The following is a 25,637-nucleotide window of genomic DNA, read 5'->3' as shown; positions in this document are numbered from 1 at the left end:
TTAGAGAAAGGTTTCACCGTGTTAGCCAGAACAGTCTCAATCTCCTGACCTCATCATCCGCTCTCCTCCACCTCATAAAGTGCTGGAATTACAGGCGTGTGCCACCATGCCTGGCCTCTTTGCCCACTTTTTTATGGGGTTATTTGTTCTGTTCTTGTAAAGTTATTAAAATTCCTTATAGATGCTAGATATAAGACCTTTTTCAGATACATAATTTGCAAATATTTTCTCCCATTCTGTAGCTTGTCTGTTGACTCTGTTGATAGTTTCCGTTGCGGTGCAGAAGCTCTTTTTTTTTTTTTTTTTTTTTTTTGAGACGGAGTCTTGCTCTGTCACCCAGGCTGGAGTGCAGTGGCCGGATCTCAGCTCACTGCAAGCTCCGCCTCCCGGGTTCACGCCATTCTCCTGCCTCAGCCTCCGGAGTAGCTGGGACTACAGGCGCCCGCCACCTCGCCCGGCTAGTTTTTTGTATTTTTTTAGTAGAGACGGGGTTTCACCGTGTTAGCCAGGATGGTCTCGATCTCCTGACCTCGTGATCCGCCCGTCTCGGCCTCTCAAAGTGCTGGGATTACAGGCTTGAGCCACCGCGCCCGGCGGTGCAGAAGCTCTTTAGTTTAAATGGATCTGTTTGTCAATTTTTGCTTTTCTTGTGATTGCTTTTGGCATCTTTGTTATGAAACTTTCCCCCATTCCTACATTCAGAATGATATGGCCTAGGTAGTCTTCCAGGGTTTTTATAGTTTTGGATTTTACATTTAAGTCTTCAAACCCCTCTTGAATTGATTTTTCTACATAATGCAAGGAAGGGATTCAGTTTCAATCATCTGTATATGGCTACCCAGTTATCCCAAAACCATTTCTTGAATAGAAAGTACATTTTCCATTGCTTGTTTGGTCAGCTTTGTTAAAGATCCATGGTTGTAGGTGTGTGACCTTATTTCTGGGCTCTCTATTCTGTCCCACTTGTCTCTGTGTCTGTTTTTGTACCAGTACCATACTGTTCGGTTACTGTGGCCCTGTAGTATACTTTTAAGTTGGGTAAAGTGATGCTTCTAGCTTTGTTCTCTTTGTTTAGAATGTCTTTGCTAATCAACTCATTCTTGGTTCCATGTGCATTTTAAAATAGTTTTATCTTTTCTAATTCTGTGAGAAATGTCATTTGTAGTTCAACAGGAATAGCACTGAATATGTATATTTCTTTGGGCAGTATGGCTGTTTTAATGATAATGATTATTGCTATTCATGAGCATGGAATGTTTTTCCATTTGTTTGCGTCATCTATGTTTTTTTAGGCAGTGTTTTGTAATTCTCTTTGTAACGATCTTTCACCCACCAGTTAGCTGTATTCCTAGGTATTTTATTCTTTTTATGGCAATTGTGAATGGAATTGCATTTCTGATTTGGCCATATGCTTAGGTGTTATTGGCATATAGGAGTTCTAGTGATTTTTGCACATTGATTTTGTATCCTGAAACTTTGTTAAAGTTGTTTACCAGCTTAAGGATCATTTGGGTGGAGACTATGAGGTTTTCTAGATATGGAATCATGTCTGCAAACAGGGATGGTCTGCCCTCTCTTTCTGTTTGGATGCTCTTTCTTTTTCTCTCTTGCTCTCTCTTGCTCTTTCTTTTCTTTTCTTTTCTTATTTATTTATTTATTTATTAATTATTATTATTATACTTTAAGTTCTAGGGTACATGTGCATAACGTGCAGGTTTGTTACATATGTATAATTGTGCCATGTTGCTGTGCTGCACCCATCAACTCATCAGCACCCATCAACTCGTCATTTACATCAGGTATAACTCCCAATGCAATCCCTCCCCCCTTCCCGCTCCCCATGACAGGCCCCGGTGTGTGATGTTCCCCTTCTCTTTTCTTTTCTTTTCTTTTCTTTCTTTCTCTTGCCTGATTGCTCTGGCCAGGACTTCCAAACTATGTTGAATAGGAGGAGTGAGAGAGGGCCCTGCAGACATTGGGTTCTTAAAATCCAAATTTAATTCCTGCTCCATTCATCATACATATTTTGAGCTGTGATTTATCAAACACAAAACAAAACAGAACAAAACAAAAAATTTCTCTCTTAATTCTTTCTTTTTGGCCCCTCACTTGCAAATACAGGCCCAGAAGCACCAGTGCTCAGTACCACGGACAGCACCACAGAGGCACCAGCTTTAGGGGACTTGGGCATCAAGGACAACATTATCAGAGTAGATTTATTCTTTGGGGGCTTTCAGCAAAAACTGAAAAGCCCTACAGACCTTTCAGAAGGCAAGGCTTTAGAGTCCAGAAATACTGTGTTCTGAGCACTGTTGTATTTGCTGGGAGAAGACCATGAATTTGGGTTTATGTGTATGAAAAAGATGTTGAGTAGGTCCCCAAAGGCAAATCAGAAATCATTTGTTGAACATTGGTTCCTGGACTCTATGTCTTTCCTTTTCATCTGAGACATCTCTCTTGGCCACCATGAGCACAGGGTAGAAGCTGGTATAAAGATGAGTGTAACACACAGCCTATGTGAACTGAACGGAGCTGGTGAATATCAGTTAAGAAAAGGCAGTCACTGTGTGTTTGTCTAGCAGGGACAGCATGTAGGACACTGCAGGTTATTCAAATACAATGGGCATCATCCAGGGACATGTAGATATGAAATCAAACTCATGTTCTGATCAGAAAGTCATGGGTTCCAAGATTGTCTTTATCCACTCAGAGCAAGAATTGTCTAATTCCCCCAAAAATGATTTCCATGCTGATGAGGGAGCCTATGATCCATCATCAAAACAGAGAAGTGATCAAAACTGTGAGAGGGATGATATAAGGAGGAGAGGGTATCTAACAAGAACCTGAGACTCTCCAGTGAGAGTGGAGGGAATTTCAGTTCATACAGGAAAGAAACAAGAAAGAGAGCCATGAAAGTGTTATTTACTGTTCATTGACACGTCAGGGTATCTGGATGTTAGGTTAAAGGAGGGCAAAATGGGAGGCATACCCATGAGTAAGGTTGGAGTTGAACAAACTGTGGCAAGGAACATGGGAAGAGAGAATGAGGATGATCAAAATTATGCCTTAGATGGGCCCTGCAGACAAAGTTGAGACCCTCTTCAATCTGCATTGTTTGGCTTTTAGGTAATATGTTGTTTATCTTCTCCTAAATGGTTCTCTATTTGTGTCATGAAATAGATGACAACAGCTCTTTTGGCAGGAAAAGGTTTTTCATTGTGCCATCTTTGTGGGAGCTCTAAGACACTGAAGGTGGAGCCAACTGTGGCAGAGAAACATTTTCAGAGAAGATGAAAATGGGGGTCTTGTTGGTTTCACCAATGTTATGGACCAGTGATAGCTGCCTGTTTTTTTTTTTCTTTTTTTCTTTTTTAAGAGTTGGTTTCTTTGTTTTAATTTTTATTCATGGACAAAGAGCTAGCATGGTTTCTTTCACTGAGTGAATGTCTTGCTTATAAATTGAAGGAAGATCACTTAGTCTAACCTATTGAAACCTATATCCTTTAAGTACTTATGGAAACAGAAGCAGCACATATCGAGGCAATATTTTCAGATAAGGCCATGCTGGTTTGAGCAGATGCAACAAGAGTGAGAACCCTGACTGAATTTTTGTGGGTGGCTCCAGTAGAGCTGTTGGTGACCCATCTTGCTTTTAGGGTGCTGCTTATTATCTTTTGCCCCTCTAAAATAAGTGTGTTCACTGCATTTTCCTGTATCTGTTTTAGTCTTGTATGTTTAATTTTATGGGGCAGATAATGTATTCCTTTAGTGCTTATGTTGAAAGAAAGTGCACCTGATAATTTGTAGTCACCTCATGGACACCAGATTCTGATTGGATGATAAGATGCTAGACTTCAATCTGAGCCTGTTCCTGTAAGTGTATTGCCTTCAGCTACTCAGGAGGCCAAGACCCTCTCAGCAAGGATTCCCCACAGGGTGAGAAGGGGTAAGGTGTCAGAAACAGACTCAGTCACAACCACACCTGTCTGCAAGCCTGTGTCTGTGATGCAGCAGAAATGACAGTGAGCGAGGTACCAGGGGGAGGAAGGGGTCACCAGGGAAATGCACAGATAAGGATGATGGAGTGAGGATGAGGGATTGTGAAGTCCAGCATCCATGCCTCTCATTAAGCCTTCTCTTCACTGTGCATAATCTGCCAAGAAAGTGTACATTTTCTTAATTTGTACAATGGTAAAAATAGTGAGGATTCTTGTAGAAATCATTGGCAATGAAAGATAACCCTTCCCTTTGCCTATAGAGGTTCTGGGGGAACACCGGTCTTGATCCTAAGCAGGACTTATGGAGGAAGGTAGAGAAAGCCCTTGTGTTCCCCTGATCCCACACTGGTCTCCTTGGCTCTGCCAGGTGAGGGCTGTTCCCATCTGCATCTCACACACCTGGGCTCTAGCTGCACCCTTTTCTTTTCATTGAGTGTCCATGGGAATCAAAATTTTCAGAGACACTCTTTCTCCTGCAGATTCAGGGAGAAAGTTGAGGTTCTTAAGTCTAGTTCTTGATTTGTGTGTTCCTTAGTTACAGACCGTGTGAGGACAGGTGCAGGTACAGGTGATTGGACTTCAGTCATAATGAAATCCTCTTCACCTGAGATGGAAGACTCAGGACTCCTCCTCAAGTTCTCTTTTCATGATGAAGGGAAGCATCCTTAAAAACTGTATTAGAATTTAAAGATGGAGTGGATTAGAATTCCCTTCCTCCTTTGCTTTCTTCTCCCTCTTACTTCACTTTTCTCTTCAGTTTTATCGTCAGTGAATTTAAACCTTTTATAGAAAAAAAATTGATCCCAGTTGCCAAAGAGATGTATATTATGATGAGTAATGTTTTTGGGGAACTGCATAATATATTCCACAGCAGCCACACCATCTTACACTCCAAACAGCAATGTTCAAGGGTTCACATTTATTCATATCCTCACACTTGTTAGTTTTCATTTTTTTAATTTAACAGCCGTCCTAATGAGTGTGAAGTGGTATCTCACAGTGGTTTTGACTTCCATTTCCCTAATGACCCATGAAGTGGCGTATGTTTTCTTGTGCATATTGGTCTTTTGTTTGTCATTTGTTTTTAATTTTTGTGGGTACGTAGTAGGGGTATACATTCATGGGGTACATAAAATATGATATAGGCATGCAAATAATAACATCATGGAGAGTAGGACATCTGTCTACTCAAGCATTTATCTTTTCTATTGCAAACAATCCAATGGGAGTTGTTTGGGTATTTTAAAATGTAAAAGTATATGACTACTGGGTAAGTGAGGAAATTAACGCAGAGATATATAAATTCTTTGAAATCAATGAGAACAAAGACACAATGTACCAGAATCTCTGGGACACAGCTAAAGCAGTGTTTAGAGGGAAATTTATAGCACTAAATGCCCACAAAAAAGTGGAAAAGGTCTAAAATCGACATGCTAACATCACAATTAAAAGAACTAAAGAAGCAAGAGCAAACAAATTCACATGCCAGAAGAAGGCAGGAAATAACTAAGATCTGAGCAAAACTGAAAAAGATAAGAGGCATGAAAAACCTTCAAAAAATCAATGAATCCAGAAGCTGGTTTTTTGAAAAGATTACCAAAATAGATAGACTGCTAGCCAGACTGATAAAGAAGAAAAGAGAGAAGAATCAAATAGACACAATAAAAAATGATAAAGGGGATATCGTCACTCATCCCACAGTAATACAAACTACCATCAGAGAATACTATAAACACCTCTACACAAGTACACTAGAAAATCTAGAAGGAATGGATAAATTTCTGAACACATACACCCTCCCAAAACTAAACCAGGAAGAAGTCGAATCTCTGGATAGACCAATGACAAGTACAGAAATTGAGGCAATAATTAATAGCCTACCAACCAAAAAAAGCCCAGGACCAGGCAGATTCACAGCTGAGTTGTACCAGAGGCGCAAAGAGGAGCCGGTACTATTCCTTCTGAAACTATTCCAAACAACAGAAAAATAGGGACTCCTCCCTAACTCATTTTATGAGGCCAGCATCATTCTGATACCACAACCTGGCAGAGACACAACAAAAAAAGAAATTTTCAGGCCAATATCCCTTATGAACATCCATACAAAAATCCTCAATAGAATACTGGCAAACCGAATCCAGAAACACATCAAAAAGCTTATCCGCCACGATCAGTCGGCTTCATCCCTGGGATGCACGGCTGTTTCAACATATGCAAATCAGTAAGCATAATCCATCACATAAACAGAACCAGTGACAAAAACCACATGATTATCTCAATAGATGCAGAAAACGCCTCCGATAAAATTCAACACCCCTTCATGCTAAAAACTCTCAATAAATTAGGTATTGATGGAACATATCTCAAAATAATAAGAGCTATTTATGACAAACCTACAGCCAATATCATACTGAATGAGCAAAAGCTGGAAGTGTTCCCTTTGGAAACTGGCACAAGAAAATAATGCCCTTTCTCACCACTCCTATTCAACACAGTATTGGAAGTTCTGGCCAGGGCAATCAGGCAAGAGAAAGAAATAAAGGATATTCAAATAGGAAAAGAGGAAGTCAAATTGTCTCTGTTTGCAGATGTCATGATGGTATATTTAGAAAACCCGATTATCTCAGCCCAAAATCTCCTTAAGCTGATAAGCAACTTCAGCAAAGTATCAGGATACAGAATCAATGTGCAAAAATCACAAGCATTTCTATATACCAGTAATAGACAAACAGAGAGCCAAATCATGACTAAACTCCCATTCAGAATTGCTACAAAGTGAATAAAGTACCTAGGAAATACAACTTACAAGGAATGTGAAAGATCTCTTCAAGGAGAGCTACAAACCACTGCTCAAGGAAATAACAGAGGATACAAACAAATGGAAAAACTTTCCATGCTCATGGATAGGAATAACCAGTATCATGAAAATGGCCATACTGCCCAAAGTAATTTATAGATTCAGTGCTATCCCCATCAAGCTACAACTGACTTTCTTCACAGAATTAAAAAAAACTACTTCAAATTTCATATGAAACCAACAAAAAGCCCGTATAGCCAAGACAATCCTAAGCAGAAACAAGAAAGCTGGAGGCATCACACTACCTGACTTTAAACTATACTATAAGTTTACAGTAGCCAAAACGGCATGGTACTGGTACCAAAACAGATGGATAGACCAATGGAACAAAACAGAGACCTCAGAAATAACACCACACATCTACAACCATCTGATTTTTGAGAAATCTGACAAAAACAAGCAATGGAGAAAGGATTACCTGTTTAATAAATGGTGATGGGAAAACTGGCTGGCCATATGCAGAAAACGGAAACTAGACCCCTTACTTATTCCTTATATAGAAATTAACTCAAGATGGGTTAAAGTACTAAATGTAAGGCCTAAAAGAAAAAAAAAAAAACCCTGGAAGAAAACCTAGGCAATACCCTCAGGACATAGGCATCGACAAAGACTTCATGACTAAAACACCAAAAGCGATGGCAACAAAAGCCAACATTGACGAATGGGATCTAATAAAACTAAAGAGCTTCAGCACAGCAAAAGAAACAATCATCAGAGTAAACAGGCAACCTACACAATGGGAGCAAATTTTTGCAATGTGTCCATCTGACAAAGGGCTAATATCAAGAATCTACAAGAAACTTAAACAAATTTACACAAAAAAACAAACAACCCCATCAAAAAGTGGGTGAAGGATATGAACAGACACTTCTCAAAAGAAGATATTTATGTGCCCGCAAACATATGAAGAGAAGTTTATCATCACTGGTCATAAAAGAAATGCAAATCAAAATCACGATGAGATACCATTTCACTCCAGTTGGAATGGTGATCACTAAAAAGTCAGGAAACAACAGATGCTGGATAGGATGTGGAGATTGGAATGCTTTTACACTGTTGGTGGAAGTGTAAGTTTGTTCAATCATTGTGGAAGACAGTGTGGCAATTCCTCAAGGATCTAGAACCAGAAATAACATTTGACCCAGAAATCCCATTACTGGGTATGTACCTGAAGAATTATAAATCATTCTACTATAAAGAAACATGCACACGTATGTTTATTGCAGCACTGCTCACAATATCAAAGACTTGGCACCACCCCAAATGCCCATAAATGATAGACAGGATAAAGAAAATGTGGCACATATAGACCGAAGAATATTATGCAGCCATAGAAAAGGATGAGTTAATGTCCTCTGCAGGGACGTAGATGAAGCTGGAAACCATCATTCTCAGCAAACTAACACACGAACAGAAAACCTAACACTGCATGTTCTCTCTCATAAGTGGGAGTTGAACAATGGGAACACATGGACATAGGGAGGGGAACATCACACACTAGGGTCTTTTGGGGGTTGAGGAACAAGGGGAGAGATAGCTTTAGGAGAAATACCTGATGTAGATGATGGGTTGATGAGTGCAGCAAACCACCATGGCACATGTGTACCTATGTAACAAACCTGCACGTTCTGCACATGTATCCCAGAATTTGAAGGATAATAACAATTAAAAATATAAATAAATAAATAGATAAATACACGGGGATAAATACACCATAAAAACTGTTTTCAGACATTGGAAAAAAAAGAAGTCTCTTTTTTTTGTTTTTGTTGTGTTTTTTTTTTAATCGGAGTCCCACTCTTTCACCCAGGCTGGAGTGTAGTGGTGCAATCTGGACTCATTGCAACCCCTGCCTGCTGGTTTCAAGGAATTCTCATGCCTCAGTCTCCTGAGTAGCTGGGATTACAGGCATGTGCTACTATGGCTGGCTAATTTTTGTATTTTTAGTAGACAGGGTTTCACCACATTTCCTAGGCTGGTCTCAAACTTCTGGAGTCACATGATCTGCTCTTCTTGGCTTCCCAAAGTGCTGAGATTACAGGTGTGAGCCCTTGATGGGGCTCTTAAGCAGCTGCTTGCTCAAGTGGAGTCTGCTTCCACTGTGTAAATTGTCTTCAATAAATCTGTGCCCACTCTGTGGGATTTTGTTTAATTTATTTTTCCAATATGCCAAGAACGTGGACAATTCACATTTAGGACACTCTATCTGGTAACATCCATATAGAAAAAGCACCTCCATGAGAACCAAGAATCAGGTGAGCCCTCGTAGTACCTGTTTTTAACTCTGTATTGCTGAAAGAGGCATTGAAGTGATAAGAAAAACAGTGCTGTAACTCCAGTCTTGCATGCCAACTGAGGGAGCACTTAAACCAGCTTTAGCCAAGGGGAATCTTTGATCTCATTGGCTGGAACTTGAATTCCAGCAAACCCTACAGTGCTCTGGGGACCCAAGTAACCTTGAAAGGTTGTCTAAGGGCATTCCATATGGTAAAGAGTTTTATTCAAATGGAACATCTGACTATCCTAAATATATATGCATTCAGCACAAAAGCACCCAGATTCATAAAGCAAGTTCTTAGAGACCTTCCAAGAGACTTTGAATAATGGAATTCACAGTAATAGTGAGGGACTCCAACACCCCACTTACAGCATTAGAAAGACCATTGAGGTAGAGAATTAACAAAGACATTCAGAACTTAAACTCAGCACTTGATCCATGGACCTGATAGACTTCTCCAGGACTTTGCACCCAAAAAACAACAGAATATATATTTTTCTCAAAACCAAATGGAACATACTCTAAAATTCACCACATAATCAGACATAGAATACTCCTCAGCAAATGGAAAAGAATTGAAATCATAGCAGTCCTTCTTTCAGATTACAGCACAATAAAATTAGAAATCAAGACTAAGGAAATCACTCAAAACCATACAAAGACATGGAAATGATGGAAATGGAATAGCCCTGCTACTAGATGACTTTCGGGTAAATAATGATATTAAGTCAGAAATTGAGAAGTTTTTTTTGAAACTAATGAGAACAATGAAACTAATGAGAAAAATAATACAACATACCAAAATCTCTGGGACACAGCTAGGGCAGTATTAAAAGGATTATTTATAAGACTATATGCCCACATGAAAAAGTTACAAGGATTTCAACTTAGCAACATAACATCACACCTAAAAGAACTAGAGAATGCCTACCATGTGACGATTTTGGAAAAATTAATTTTGAAGTTAAAAAAGAGTCGAGAACCAAGAGCATGCCAACCTCAAATTTAGAAGACAAGAAATATCACAAATCAGAGCTAAACTGAAGGAGACTGAGAAACGAAAACAGTCAAAGTAGAATGAATCCAACAGTTCATTTTTTTTCAAAGTGACAAAATAAACTGCTTGCCAGACTAATAAACAAGAAAAGAGAGAAGATTCAAATAAACACAACTGGAAACAACAAAGGGGATAGTACCACAGATGCTACAAAAATATAAACACCCATCAGGTAGATTATAAACAGTTCTATGCATACAAACTAAAAAATCTACAGAAAATGGATACATTCTTAGATACATACACCTGACCAATACTGAACCAGGAAGAAACTGAATCCCTGAAGAGACCAACAATGAGCTCCAAAATTGAATCAGTAATAATAAGTCTACCACCCAAAAAAGGCCCAGGACCAGATGGATTCACAGCTGAATTCTACCAAGTGTACAAAGAGGAGCTAGTATCATTCCTACTGAAAGTATTCCAAAAAACTGAGGAGGAGAGATACCTGCCTAACTCATTTTGTGAGGCCAGCATTATCTTGATATCAAAACCTGGCAAGACACAACAACAACAACAAATTTCAGGCAAATATCCTCGAGGAAGATCAATAAAAATATCCTCAACGAAATACTGGCAAACTGAATCCAGCAGCACATGAAAAAAGCTTACCCACCATGATCAAGTAGGCTGTACCCCTGGCATGCAAGGTTGGTTCAACATATGCCAGTCAATAAACTCGATTCGTCACATAAACAGAGCAAAAGACAGAAACCACATGATTATCTTAATAGATGCAAAAAAGTCTTTCAGTAGAATTCAACACCTTTTCATGTTAAAAACCTCAGTCAACTGAGTATTGAAGGAATATACCTCAAAATAATAAGAGTCACCTGTGACAAACCCACAGCCAACATCAGAGTGAATGGGCAAAGCTCGAAGCATTCCCCTCTAAACTGGCACAAGACAAAGATGCTCTCTCGCACCACTTTTATTTAACATATTATCGAAGGTCCTGGTCAGGGCAATTAGATAAGAGTAGGAAAAAAGGGCATCCAAAGAGGAAGAAAATAAGTCAAACTATCCTTGTTTGCAGGCAACATGATTCTGTATCTAGAAAACCCCATAGTCTCAGCTGAAAAGGCCCTTAAGCTGACAAACAACTTTAGGGAAATCCAGGATACAAAATCAACATACAAAAATCTCTATCATTCTTTCTTACAACAGCCAAGATGGGAGCCAAATCAGTAACACAATCATATTCATGATTGCCACAAGAAGAATAGAATACCTAGAAATACAGCCATCTAAGGAGGTGAAATATCTGTACAATGAGAATTACAAAACAGTGCTTAAAGAAATCAGAGATGACACAAAAAAATGGAAAAACATTTCATGTTCATGGATGGGTAGAATCAATATTGTGAAAATGACCATACTGCCAAAAACAATCTATAAATTCAATGCAATTCCCATCAAAATACCACCATCATTATTCACAGAACTAGAAAAAAGAATTCTAAAATTTATTTGGCACCAAAAAAGAACCTGCATAGTCAAAGCAAGGCTAAGCAAAAAGAATAAATCTGGAAGCATCACATTACCTGATTATAAACTATACTATAAGGCCATAGTCATCAAAACAGCACAGTACTGGTATAAAAATAGGCACATAGACCAATGGAACAGAATAGAAAACCCAAAAATAAACCCAAATATTTACAACCAACTGATCTTTGACAAAGGAAATGAAAGCACAAAGTGGAGAAAGGACACCCTATTTAACAAATGGTGCTAGGATAATTGGCAAACCACATGTAATGTAAGAGAATGAAACTGGATCCTCATCTTTCACCTTATACAAAAATCAACTGAAGATGGATTAAGAACTGAAATCTAAGAACTGAGATCTAAGACCTGAAACTATAAAAATTCTAGAAGATAACATCGGAAAAACCCTTCTAGACATTGGCTTAAGGAAAGATTTTATGACCAAGAACCCGAAAGCCAATGCAATAAAAACACAGATAAATAGGAGGGACTTAATTAAACTAAGGAGATTTTGTATGGCAAAAGGAACAGTCAGCAGAGTAAACAGACAACCCACAGAGTGGGAGAAAACATTCACAATCTGTACATCTAACAAAGGACTAATATCAAGAATCTACAATTAATTTATACAAACCAGCAAGGACAAAAAACCAAATAATCCCATCGAAAAGGGGGCTAAGGACATGAAAAAACAATTCTCAAAAGAAGATATGCAAATGAGCAACAAACATATGAAACAATGCTCAACATCACTAACGATCGGGGAAATGTAAATCAAAAGCACAATGCGATACCACCTTACTCATGCAAGAATGGCCATAATAAAAAATCAAAATAATAGATATTGGAGGGAATGAGGTGAAAAGAGGACATTTTTACACAACTGGTGGGAATGTAAACTAGTACAACCACTATAGAAAACAATGTGGGATGCCTTAAAGAGCTAAAAGTAGAACTACCATTTGATCCAGCAATCTCACTACTTGGTATCTACCTGGAGGAAAATAAGTAATTATACAAAAACGATACTTGCACCCGCATGTTTCTAGCAGCATAATTCACAATTGCAAATGTGTGAAACCAGCCCAAATAACCATCATATAATGAAATACTACTCAGCCATAAAAAGGAATGAGTTAATGGCATTAACAGCAACCTGGATGGGATTGGAGACCATTATTCTAAGTGAAGTAACTCATTAATGCAAAATGAAACATCATATGTTCTCACTCATAAGTGGGAGCTAAGTGATGAGAATGCAAAGGCATAAGAATGATACAATAGGCTCTGGGACTTGGGGGAAAAAGGGTGGGAAGCGGGTAAGAGATAAAAGGCTACAAATTGGGTTCAGTGTGTACTGCTCGGATGATGGGTGACCCCATATCTCACAAATCTCCATTAAGAGAGTTACTCTCAGGAGATCGAGACTATCCTGGCTAACATGGTGAAACCCCGTCTCTACTAAAAATACAAAAAACTAGCCGGGCGCAGTAGCGGGCGCCTGTAGTCCCAGCTACTTGGGAGGCTGAGGCGGGAGAATGGCGTGAACCCGGGGGGGCGGAGCTTGCAGTGAGCCGAGATGGCGCCACTGCACTCCAGCCTGGGAGACACAGTGAGACTCCGTCTCAAAAAAAAAAAAAAAAAAAAAAAAAAAAAGAGAGTTACTCAGGGAACCACATACCACCTGTTCCCCAAAAACCTATGGAAATAAAAAAATATATTTAAAAAAGATCACAGTGGAGAAGAGCATGTAGGATAAGATATGTCATTATGACCATCTTTGTAAAATACCATTTGCCAGATTCTTCAAGGCAAAATTTAAAAAAAAGAAAACACTGCTCAAAGAAATCTGAGGTGAAACAAACAAATAAAAAAAATTCCATGCTCATGGATAGGAAGAACCAATATCATTAAAAGGGCCATAATTCCCAAAGCAATTTGTAGATCCAAAGTGATTCCTGTAAAATTGCCAATGACATTATTCAAAGAGCTATGCAAAACTATTTAAAAATTCATGTGGAACAAACAAAAAGCCCAAATGATCAAGGCAATCCTAAGCAAAAAGAAAAAAACTGGAGACATCATGCTACTTGACTTCAAACTATACTGTGAGGCTACAATAACTAAAACAGCATAGTATTTGTAGAAAAACAAACACATACAGAACAGAGAGACCACAAAGAAGGCCACAAACCTGCAACAATCTGATCTTCTACAAAGCTGACAAAAACAGGTAATGGGGAAAGGACTCCCTATTCAATGAAAGGTTCTGCGATAACTGTTTAGCCATATGCAGAAGATTGAAGCTGGATCCCTTCCTTATACCATTCACAAAAATCAACTTAGGATGGATCAGAGAAATGTATTACCCCAAACTATAAAACCCTAGAAGACAACCTAGGCAATGCCATTCTGGATATAGGAATGGGGAAGGAATTCATGATGCAGATGACACAAGCTATTGCACCAAAAGCAAAAATTGACAAATGGGATCTAATTAAACTAAAGAGCTTCTGCATAGCAAAGGAAAACTATCAACAGGGTAAACAGGCAACCTACAAAATGGGAGAACATTTTTGCAAACTACGCATCAGACAAAAGGCTAACATTCAGCATCTATAGGGAACTTAAGAAATATACAAGAAAAAAAACAATTTGATTAAAAAGTGGGCAAGAGATATGAACAGTCACTTCCTAAAAGAAGATATACATGTGGCCAACAAACATATGTGGAAAAGCTCAACATTTCTGATTATTAGGGAATGCAAGTCAAAACAACAGTTTTGATACCATCACATATCAGTCAGAACAGCTATTATTAAAATATCAAAAAGTAATAGATGCTGGCAATGTTACAGAGAAAAAGGAATGCGTATTCACTATGGTGGAAGTGTAAATTAGTTCAGTCACTGTGGAACACAGTGTGACAATTCCTCAAAGATCTAAAAACAGAACTACCAATTGACCCAGCAATCCCATTACTAGGTATATACCCAAAGGAATATAAATTGTTCTACCATAAAGACACATGCACATGTATGTTTGTTGCAGCACGATTCACAACAGCAAAGACATGGTATCAATCTAAATGCCCATCAATGGTAGACTGAATAAAGAAAAATGTGGTACATATACACCATGGAATACTATGCAGCTATAAAAATAATGAGATCATGTCTTTTGCAGGAACAAATATGGTGGGTCAGACCTGCTTCTTGACAGACAGCCAGGATTCACAGAAAACTGGAGGCCATGGTTGAGTATTCACTCTCTGCTAAGGCACAGTAGCAAGGCAAATGCTTTTTCTCAAATGGAGAGAAGTTATCTACAAAGGATGACATGTCTTTGCTCCACATTTTCCAGATCTGTGCTATGACTCTCCTGTAGGAGCCTGCCAAAATTTCCAAGAGGATCTCTACCTGCCACCAACACTTCTATCAAAGAGCATAGAGTTTTCAGAGAATAGACAACTCATAGCCTCAGGTCAGTGACTGTGGCTCAGTTTCCATCTGGGGATGAGGGGCAGAGCATATCCCTGCATGGGGGAACAAGGAGCTGAAGCAGCCCCACAGGGATGAGGCCTGCAGTATCACCAGGAAGGCTTCTGTCTGTCCTGGGAAAGGTGGGAAGAGAGTTGTGTGTGTGTCCTGTGTGTGCACTACACGGGAGGGACCTGCTCAACGTGCTGTGTGCTTTGACCTCAGCAGGGACCCACAGCTGCAGGTTGATTTCCACACTGGGACAGATAAGAAGTCAGACATTGCCTTCCATTTTGGAGTGTACTTTGGGAATTGAGTGGTCATGAACAGCATGTGCGTGGAGCCTGGAAGCATCACAGAAAATCTGAGGGTATGCCCTTTAAGGATGGCAAACAATTTGACCTGCACATCTCAGTGCTGGACAATGAGTACCAGGTGAGTATCCCAGGGGCTTTCAGTGTTTGGCCTTACTGGGATCCCAGAGCAGGAGGCAGCTGTCTGTAAGCTGGCCCCAAGAGTCCCTTGGGGCCCATCTCCCATAACTTGCCCTGCCCCAGACTTTTCATCACAGAGCACCCTCTGCTTGCACTGCCATCCTCAGCTCTTTTCCCAAATTTGACCAGGGTCAAGGTCATCTCACCTGTCATTTCCCCCAAAGTGAAGAATCTCCTCTGTCTTTTCCCATAGTGCTCATTTCTAGTGATGATGTACTTATATTTTCATTTATCCAAAATGTAGAAAATACACATGTAAATAAAATAATTTCAGTGAGCCAAAAATTTAGTCTTTCTCTCAGGATTGAGCCCCAATTTTACTCCCCAGTACAATAATATTACTGGCTTCTCTACTCAAATTATGGAGATAATCTGCTTACAGAAATATATAGTTTTATGTTTTCATTTCTTTCTGAACAAATGTACTTTAGGAACTGAGGTGGACTGCTTGTCAAACACTATATTTTGCAAAGTCATCTATTTATGGTGCTGCCTCAGTTTTTAAACACTGCACAATATTCCTATAGAATGGTTACCAAAAATTATTGAACTTTACTCCTTTGATGGACATTTAGACTGTTTCCAGTATTTTGCTCTCACAAATGATGCTGTATTAAGCTTTCTAATCAATCTTTTTTGTTATCAAACTCCCAGTAGTTGTATTAAAGAATAATCACAAAGAAATGAAATAACTGGATCAGAATTGTGTGCATTTTAAATATTGTAAATTAACACCTAAACATTGACTGTTTTATAGCTTTAGTAATAAATAATATTTCCAACCTTCCTGACATTTTCAAATGGGTAAACCCAAAGATTAACATTTTGTTCAGATTTAAGTGAGTAATCCTTTAATATGCCTATGAGTTGTTCAAAATAATATACTGTCTTGCAATACCTATTGTGTTCTTTCTCTGTAAAAACACTTGGATTTCATTCCTTGCTAACCCCTTGGCAGCCCCCGGCAACTCCAAAGAGAAAGTGGGCCATCAGTGGTGAATGGCAGTCATAGTCTGTGTAACTGAAAAGTATACATTCAATGAGCATTGTTGATCACGAACCCTTTGTGAACCCCTGTAGAAGACGCAAGGATTCAAATTCATGACACAGAGTCTGGCATATTCCAGGCTAGAGAAGAGGTTGAGCAAACAGAAACTGTGTGACACAGAGTGGTAGAACTTCCCTGGAGTGATGAGAGGAAACATGGGAAATAAAATGAACAACTGTCTGAAATAGGCACAAAGGTAGTCTGTAGATAGAAGTATGTCTACTGGTTTCTGATGTATAATTGGGAGTTTTCTGGTTGGTTGCTATAGGCACTAGGGCTGAGGGGAGATAAGACTGATAGCTTGTTTTGTTGCATGCTGTATTTCTGATGCATTTTTCGTCTTGCAGGTAATGGTCAATGACAAACAGTGTTACAGTTTTGCCCATCAACTCCCATCATGTTACGTGAAGATGGTGCAAGTGTGGTGGGATGTCTCCCTGACCTCAATGTGTGTCTGTGATTGACGGTGATGTCCACACTCCCTGCTACTGAGGAGCAACAGAAACTCCCCATTTCTCTGTGACTGTGGTATCCCAGAGCCTGCTAAGAGAATGATCTCTCCTCACGCCTTCCTCTACACATGGTCAATAAAACTTCACTAAATTATCCAGGATCTGGTTCTCACTCTACTGGGGAAAACGACAAAGTGGCACAGACACACAAGTGAAACAGGCAGTGAGTCACAACACCACTGGAATGTCTGAGATGACAAAACAAACGACATTCTCTACAGCCCATACTTTACGTCAAACACTCTGAACTAAAATTCTTCTCTCATTTTAGATGATTCATTGCAGTGAAATGTTAGGTATCTGTTTACAACCACACAGGCTTTGGGGAGAGACTTTGTAATTTGAGGAAAGTCAGGTGAAATATCTTAATTCTTCGCTCATCCTAAGAATGTTTCTTGTGTCTTGAAACTGCCTGGAATTGTGTGGGATGCACTGGAGGAATTGGAAGAAAAATTTGAGAATGTTTACATCTAAATTGTCAATCCAAGCAATAGTTAGAGAATCACAGTTCAATGACTTCCTTTTAAGAATCCATTTTTTTTCAAAATAATTTTCTGATTTTTCCATTTTATGTGGGCAGAATCCTGAAATTTTTCTTCGTAAACAAATGGTCATGGTTAAGATCAGAAAATAAGTGGTTTATTGGTGTAATGAACACAGTTCACACACATGGGCACTGTGAACAGATTCTGCTTTGCTGCTGTTACTGTTGGCATTGCGGCACAGGCAACCTCCCAACACATGTTGGCTTAAATCAATGATTTATTCTGATTTCTCTGAGTTTTGAAGGTTTAGTGGACTCATGTAGGTGACAGATTATGCGGTGAGTGTCTCGATTTTAGAAAGGTCTATAGTCAGAGATTTCAGAAGATGCTTCACTATGCCCAACTCAGCATTAGGGTGGCTGAACACCTGGTGACTGGTTGTTTGTTTCCTTCCCTATCTTATCTCCACATTAGTACCTTGAATTCCTGGAATTCCTGAAATCAGAATCAATGATTGGCTTCCACCAATGAAAAGCTTCCAAAAGTCTCATGAAGAAGGTGCAAGGCATTGTAGGCCTTAGCTTTGAAAGGCAGACAGTGTGACTTCTATGACATTATATTGATCAAGGTGTCATGCAGAAAGCCCAAATTAAGGAGAGGAAACGCTACAAGCTGTGGTTGTTTTGACTTGTCATCATCGTTGGGCCATTTGTGGAAATTATTTCCACTTAGCCCCCACTGGCTCATACACTTGCCACATCCCCAAAACACTTACCTTCTGAAAAACCACAGAAACCAATACAATACAAGAATAGGCTCAGAGTGAAGTTCAATATTTTATTATTTAAATCAGGACCTGGTGTTTAGAGGTGAGAACAAATTATCAGGTGCACTTTCTCTCAACATGTTCCCTAAAGGGATAAATTATCTGCCCTGAACAAATCAAACACACAATACTGAAACAGACATAATAAAAATGCAATGATCGTATCTATTTTATAGTGTAAACAGAAAATAGACAGCAGTCATTGGTTTACATCATTGCTGAAACCAGCCAGATGCCTAATTTCATTTCTTCTGGGAATGTTTTTCTCAGCAATTGGCTCCACCCTCCGTTCTCAACTTCTCAGAATTCCCACCAAGATGGCAGAATCACAGCCCTTTTCCCTCTACAAGAGCTGTGATTATCTTCTCTGTTGCACATCTGGAGAACCACTTAGAAGAAACAACATATTACCTACAAACGAAAGAATGCAAATTGAAGAAGCTTCCATCAAATGGCCTCTCTTGACAGGGCTCATCTCAGGTCTGCAAAGGACAAGAACTCTTCCTTTTTTATGGCTACATAGTATTCCATGGTGAGTATGTGGCACATTTTCTTAATCCAGTCTATCATTGATGGACATTGGCGTTGGTTCCAAGACTTTGCTATTGTGAACAGTGCTACAATAATCATACGTGTGCATGTGTCTTTATAGTAGAATGATTTATAATCCTTTGGGTGTATACCCAGTAATGGGATTGCTGGGTCAAATGGTATTCCTAGTTCTAGATCCTTGAGGAATTGCCACACTGTCTTCCACAATGGTTGAACTAATTTACACTCCCAACAACAGTGTAAAAGCATTATTATTTTTCCACAACCTCTTCAGCATCTGTTGTTTCCTGACTTTTTAATGATTGCCATTCTAACCAGCATGAGATGGTATCTGATTGTGGTTTGATTTGCATTTCTCTAATGACCAGTGATGATAAGCATTTTTTCTTATGTCTGTTGGCTGCATAAATATCTTCTTTTGAGAAGCGTCTGTTCATAACCTTTGCTCACTTTTTGATGGGGTTGTTTTTTTTTTTCCTTGTGAATTTGGTTAAGTTCTCTGTAGATTCTGGATATTAGCCCTTTAACAGATGGATAGATTGCAAAAATTTTCTCCCATTCTGTAGGTTGCCTGTTCACTCTGATGATAGTTTCTTTTGCTGTGAAGAAGCTCTTTAGTTTAATTAGATCCAATGGGGATAGAATTTTTAAGGAATGGACAAGTCATAGGCCCAGGTAAATTAGAGTGGCTCACTTTTGATCTTGTGATGAGGGGCAGAGTGTGTCCTCACCTGGGGGAACGAGGAGCTAAATAGCCCCACAGGGACCAGGCCTGCAGTATCACCATGGAGACTGCTTTCTTCCCTGAAACGGGGGAAGGGATTTGTGTTTGTGTTAAGTGTGTTCCCCACAAAGAAGGGGCTTGCCTAACACTCTGTGTGCTTTGCCCAGAGCTGCAGATGGATTTCTACACAGGGACAAATAAGGACTCAGACATCAGCTTCCATTTCTGAGTACACTTTCACCATTGTTTGATCATAAACAGCTATGTGTGTGGGACCTGGAAGTGTGAGAAGAGATGCCACAATGTGCCCTTTGAGGATGGCAAAACATAATCTGAGCATCTTGGTGCTGGACAATGAGTACCAGGTCAGCATCCTAGGAGCTCCCGGTACAAGGCATCCATGGGCTCTCAGAGCAGCAGGCAGCTCTCTCTGACCTGGCCTCAATAGTCCTTCAGGACCTATCTGCCATAACTACTCCTGCCCTGGGCTTTTCATCACGGAGCACCCTCTGCTTGCACTGCCATCCTCAGCTCTTTTCCCAAATCTGACCAGAGTCAGTATCAGCTTACCTGGCATTTTTCCCAAGAAAGAGAATCTCCTCTGTCTTTTCCATTGTTCTCCTTTCTATTTGTGCTGTTATTTAAGTTTTCAGGTAGTGGACTGACACAATATTCATAAGAATAAAATTGTTTTAGTCAATGAAAAAATAAGTCTTTGTCTTACTCCTGGACCCAATCTTACTGCTGAGAATATTACCAGTGTTTTATTCTCCTTCCACAGGAAATCTCTGCTTATGGAAACATATAGATTTATTAATTTATTTGTTTTTAAACAAATCCTGGTATATGTTGCTCTCCACCTTACACTTTAGGAACTGAGTTGATTTGTTGTCAAAGAATACATCTTGAAGACATCATCTATTGATGGTGCTGCCTCAGTTTTCAAAGGTTGCATAATGTTGCATTAGAAGGATTACCAAAAATTGTGGACCTTGACTTTTTTGATGGGCATTGAGGTTATTTCCAATATTTTTCTCTTGCAAATGGTGCTGTATTAAGACTTCTAGTCAATTCTCTTGTCATTATTCACCTCTGTTACTTATATTGAAAGATATCACAAAAAATGAAATATATGCATTTTAAATTTAATGAATTAACACCTATAAAGTTACTTTACAACCCTAGTAATAGAGAATATGTCCAAATGTTCTGGCTCTTTCTAATGGGTAGGCGAAAAGATTCACATTTTATTCAGATTCAAGTGAGGGATCTTTACCTATTCTTAGAAGCTGTTCAAAATGATATTCTATGTTTTGCAACACTTGTCCGATTCTACCTCTCCAACAGCACTTGAGTTTTATTCTTGGCCACCATCAGCCCTGATCTAGGCAACTCCAAAGAGATACTGGGCCATCAGCAGTGAATGGCGGTTGTAGTTCGTGGAACTGAAAGATATACATTCAATGAACATGGTCTAGCGTTAACCCTGTGTGAACCCCTGTACAAGATGCAGGGATTCAAGTTGGTGAAACACAGTCAGTAGCCATGGGGATTTTCCAGGATAGAGGGGAGGCTGAGCAAACATAGACCATGTGTCACAGAGTGGTAAAGCATTTCTTGAAGAATAAGAGAAAAATTAGAAATAAAGTGAGCAACTGTCTAAAATAGGCAAGAAAGTTAATCTGTAAACAGAAGTGTGTGTCTTGGGTTCAATTACATAACAAGGAGTTTTCTCACGGTATGTTGTAAGTACTAGGACAGAGTAGAGAAGAGGGTGAAAGCTTGTTTGAAGGCATACTGTCTTTCTGATGCATTTTTCTTCCTGTAGGTAATAAGAAATAGCCAACACTGTTACATCTTTGTCCATCAACTTCCACCACATTCTGTGAAGACAGTGCAAGTGTGGAGAGATGTCTCCCTGACCTCAATGTCTGTCTGCAATTAAGGGAGATCACCACACTCTCCATTGTTGAGGAATCCCTTTTCTATGTGACCATAGGATCTCCAGAGCCTGCTAACAGCATGACCTCTCCTCACGCTTTCCCCTACCCTTGGTTACTAAAACATCACCAAACTACCCAGGATTTCTTTGGTTCTTGCTTTAAGGGGGAAAGAGAAAGTGGTCATCCCCAAGAGGACCTGAGGAATTCTATGGGAGGCATCCAGAAATCAAAGAGGAGAAATCTTCTTGTGACTCCAGGAGTGAGTGACAATGTGCCTAGAATGTCTTAGGAGTCATTAGGTACAGCATCCTTCTATGGCACGTCGTTGACGTCAGTGACTCTGAAACAAAATCCTTACCCAATCTCAGATGACTCACTGCATTGAAATGTTAGGTAGCTGTTTACAGCCACACAGGTGTACCTCGTGGCTTTAGGGAGAAATTTTGTAACTTGAGGACAATCTGGGGGAATTTCCTAATTCTTTCCATTGTTCTCAGGATATTTGTTGTATATAAACATGGTGCTTGGCTCTATACAGACTTCCATGCGGGAACTTTAGAAAAAGACACATGTCTGGTGTGAAAATTTTAATTCAAGCAATCATTAGGTAAACATAGGAGTCCAAAGATTTCTCTTAAAGAACTCTAATTGTTGATATTTAAAAACAACTGCGAGATTTTTCTGATGTTTGTGGCAGAATCCTGGAATTTCTATTTGGAAACAAATAGTCATGGGTTTAGACCAGAAAATATGTAGTTTATTGTTTGGATGGACACAATTCATACACATGGACACAGTGAGCAGACCTTGCTTTGCTGCTGTTTCACTAGGCATTGCAGCGCAGCAAACCTCCCAACACATATTGACTTAGAACAATCATTTATTCTGATCTTTCTCAGTTAACTGGACTCATGTGGGTGGTAGATTATGTGGTGAGAGTCTCGTTTTCTGAAGAATCTTTTAGGCTGGAATTCCAGAGGATGCTTCACTCATGTCTGACTCAACACTGGGGCTGGGTGAACACCTGGGGGCTGACTGGTTATTTCCTTTCCTACCTCACCTCCCAATCCATACCTTGAATTCCCTCAAATCATGAGAGTCTCGTGGTTCTTGGACTGAATGAATGATGATTGGCTTCCACTAAAGAAAGCCTTCCAAAAGCTCAGGAAGAAGGTACAAGGCATCACAGGACCTAGCTTACAAAGGCAGACAGTGTCAGTACTGTGACATTGTATTGAACACAGTGAGCTATACAGACAGCCCACATCAAAGGTAAGTGATTCCACAAGCTGTGGTTATTTTGACATGTGGTCATGAGGGAGCATCCTTGGCAACTATTATCACCCAGTCCTCAATGGCTTACATGTTTCCCACATTCCAAAACCACTAATCCTGTAAGGAACCACTGAACACAACAGAACTACAGAAACAGGCTCAGATTGAAGTTCAGCATCTTATCATCCGATTAGGATCTGCTGTCCATGAGGTGATTGCAAATTATCAGGTGCACTTTCTCTCAACGTATGCACTAAAAGAATACATTATCTGCCCTATACAAATCAAAATATTAGACTGAAACAGATATAGGAAAATGCAGTGAACACACTTATTTTAGAAAGGGAAAAGATAATAAACAGCACTCTGAAAGCAAGATGGGTCACCAACAGCTTTACTGGAACCACCCACGAAAATTCAGCCAGGGTTCTCACTCTTGTTACATCTGCTCAAACCAGCATGGCCTTCTCTGGATATACTGTCTTGATATCTGCTGCTTGTGTTTTTATAAGTACTTAAAGGATATAGGTTTCATTAAGTTGGACTAAGTGATCTTCTTTAAATTGATAAGCAAAACATGCACCCAATGAATGAAACTGTGCTAGCTCATTGAACATAAATAAAAATTAAAGAGACAAATAAAAACAAACAAGAACAAAAAAGAAAATAGGCAGCAGTCACTGGTCCACATTATTGGACCCTATTTTCATCTTCTCTGAAAATGTTTCTCTGCAACAATTGGCTCCACCATCTATTGTCAGCTTCTTGAAGCTCCTAACAAGATTGCGTAGTGACAGCCCTTTTCTTTCTACAAGAGCTGTGATCATTTGGATCATAGCACAGATAGAGGACCACTTAGGAGAAGATAAACAGTATATTACCTAAAAGCCAAACAATGCAGATTGAAGAGGGTCTCATCAAATAGCCTCTTTTTCTGCAGGGCCCATCTCAGGCATAATTTTGGTCATCCTCATCCTTTCTTCCCATGTTCATTGTCACAGCTTGTTCAACAGCAACCTTACTCATGGGTGTGCCTCTCTTTTTGCCTTCCTTTAAGTTAACATCCGGTTACCTTGAGGTGTCAATGAACAGTAAATAACACCTTCATGCCTCACTTCTTTGTTTCTTTAAAGTGTAAACTGAAATTTCCTCCCCTCTCACTGGAAAATCTCAGCTTCTTATTAGGTACACTGACCTCCATATATCATCCCTCTCACAGTTTTGGTCACTTCTCTGTTTTGTTGATGGATCATAGGCCCTCTCATCTGCATGGAATTCAGTTTTTGGGGGAATTAGGCAATTCTTGCTCAAAGTGGGTAAAGACTATCTTGGAACCCATGTCTTTCTTAGACTAACATGAGTTTGATTTCATATCTACATATCCCTGGATGATGCCCATTGTATTTGAATAACCTACAGGGTCCTACATGCTGCCCCTGCTAGACAAACACACAGTGACTGACTTTTCTTAACTGATATTCACCAGCTCAGTTCAGTTCACATAGGCCATTTGTTATACTCATCTTTATACTACCTACTATCCTGTGCTTATGGTGGCCAGGAGTGACGTCTCAGATAAAAAGAGAAGATATAGAGACCAGGAAGCGATGTCCAACAAACGAACTTTAATTTGCCTCTGGGGACCCGCTCAACATCTTTTTCATGCTCCTCAACCTAAATTCACTAAATATAGCATTCCCACTAAATATAGTATTACTCAAAACATAGAAGGTTATTCTGGACTCTAAAGCCTTGCCTTCTGAATGGTCTGTGGGGCTTTTTCAGTTTTTGCTGAAAGTCCCCAAAGAATAAATCTACTCTTTGAAAATGTCCTTGATGCCAAAGTCCATCAAAACTGTTTCCTCTGTGGTGCTGTCCGTGGTGCTGAACACTGGTGCTTCTAGGCCTGTATTTGCAAGTGAGCGGCCAATAAAACAGAATTAGGAGATAATTTTTTTGTTTTGTTTTGTAGTTGACAAATTGCAGCTCGAAATATGCATGATATATGGAGCAAGAATTGAATCTGGATTTTCAAACCACAATTTCTGCAATGCTCTCTATCACCACTTTTATTCAGCATAGTATTTGAAGTACCAGCCGGAGCGTTCAGCAAGAGAAAGCAACAAATGGCATCCAAATACAGAACGAAGTTAAACAATCCATGTTTACAGACATGATTCTATATCTAGAAAACCTCACAGTTCCCACCCAAACTATCATTAAGCTGGTAAACAACTTTCGCAAAGCTTCAGGATACAAAATCAATATGCAAAAATCACTAGAAGTCCTATATGCCAATGACAGCGAACCATAGGGCCGAATCAGGAATGCAATTCCATTCACAATTGCCATGAAAAGAATACAATACCTAGGAATACAGCTAACCAGGAGGTGTAAGATGGTACAAGGAGAATTACAAAACACTGCTTAAAGAAGTAGAGATGACCCAAACAAATGGAAAAACATTCCATGCTCATGGATGGCAAGAATAATGATCATTAAAACAGCCACACTGCCCAAAGAAATGTACAGATTCAACGGTATTCCTATTGCACTATCAATAACATTCTTCACAGAATTAGAAAAATCTATTTTAAAATGCATATGGAACCAAGAGT

The 25,637-nt window shown here is 39.4% G+C and overlaps 2 pseudogenes; one reads left to right on the top strand and one right to left on the bottom strand.

Annotated features, from left to right (window-relative positions):
• Positions 1–3,474: 3,474 nt before the first annotated feature.
• On the bottom strand, positions 3,475–3,645 carry LOC112613518 (annotated as a pseudogene).
• Positions 3,646–23,396: 19,751 nt separating this feature from the next.
• LOC112612976 lies at positions 23,397–23,567 on the top strand (annotated as a pseudogene).
• Positions 23,568–25,637: the final 2,070 nt, after the last annotated feature.

Source organism: Theropithecus gelada, chromosome 19 (genome assembly GCF_003255815.1).
Source record: "Theropithecus gelada isolate Dixy chromosome 19, Tgel_1.0, whole genome shotgun sequence".
Taxonomy (NCBI): Eukaryota; Metazoa; Chordata; class Mammalia; order Primates; family Cercopithecidae; genus Theropithecus; species Theropithecus gelada.
This window is presented reverse-complemented; position numbering and strand designations above follow the sequence as displayed.